The sequence below is a fragment of the Rhea pennata genome, chromosome 33 (assembly GCF_028389875.1).
Source record: "Rhea pennata isolate bPtePen1 chromosome 33, bPtePen1.pri, whole genome shotgun sequence".
NCBI classification, from domain to species: domain Eukaryota; kingdom Metazoa; phylum Chordata; class Aves; order Rheiformes; family Rheidae; genus Rhea; species Rhea pennata.
Genome location: NC_084695.1, coordinates 130610 through 131724, shown reverse-complemented (window position 1 = coordinate 131724; position 1115 = coordinate 130610). Strand labels below are relative to the sequence as shown.

Sequence of the window (1115 nt, the reverse complement as noted above, 5' to 3'; positions counted from 1 at the left end):
TATATCTAGACCTACAGATAAGAAAAAAAAACATTTTAAAAAGGAGAAAAACATTTATATTAGGAATTTCCATGCCTGTGTAGAAGCACAGTGCTCTCTCTGACTGCATCAATCATTGTATGTTTCTCCTTCCAAGTTTTACTTTCCAGTAGTATACTATGCTTATAGAATTTAAATCTTTTTACAGCTGCATCTCAAGTAGAAGCATCCTCTATGTTCCTGATTGCTAATGACTCAACACTTGAATCTTCACCTCTTAGACAAAGGTAAATAATTTCAGTATTGCAGTTTTAGCCTTGTTTGCTGTAACAATGACAAATTCTGCAAAAACTTTTTTTGCATTCATAGTCTAAAGTAGGTGTACATTCTCCTTCAGAACACAAAATTCAGGTTTGATCCCTCTCCTAGATCTTACGGCGTCCAGGTCTCTATACCAACCAAACACATCAGCTTCTCTGGCTGCTCAGCAAAATCTTTATAAAGCAAAACAATCCCTCCTAGACCAGATGATGAATGATGAATGTGCTGCAAAGTGATACAGAGCTTTCCCTCCAGGGATGTTCCACACAGAATGAGCACAATGTATGGGTAATTGTTCAGTTGAAGTAACTGTACTCTGACAATATTAAAACACTTTTTTTTTCCATTTTCTGTAGCAAATTCATGGACATTCTGGAGCAAAAAGTTTATTAGAAGTGGCAATTATGGTAACAGGCAGGGTCCTTATCATCCTGCTGTGAGACCTGAGTTCACCACATCTTGATTGTCTGAAGACAGTGACATAGGTTTATTTCTACATCAGTCTCCTATTTAGAGACTTCTTATTCTTGGAGTTGAGCAGAATGAGCATAGCTCTTGTGCAGTGATCGCTTTCTTGCCTTTTTTTTTCTTTAAATAAGTGACCCCCACATAGTGATCCTCTTTCACCAGATAACTCCAGAAAAGATATAGTAATTGTGACAAGTATTTTACATCCAGTCTTAATCCTGTTTGGCAGCAACTTCACTCCCTTCCCTTTTAGGGAAATTGTTCCAATTGGTTTAGCAGAAGCAGGATGGATGACCATGTTCTATTCAGCCCTGCCTTGCAATGAAAGATTTAATTTCTGTAAAATT

General features: G+C 37.1%; 1 long non-coding RNA gene across 1 annotated transcript; it reads left to right on the top strand.

The window, feature by feature from the left end:
* The first annotated feature begins 219 nt into the window (after positions 1–219).
* Positions 220–646, top strand: LOC134152828 (uncharacterized). Its single transcript, XR_009961081.1, has 2 exons — positions 220–266; positions 409–646. It is a non-coding gene; the product is annotated as an uncharacterized LOC134152828 (long non-coding RNA).
* Positions 647–1115: the final 469 nt, after the last annotated feature.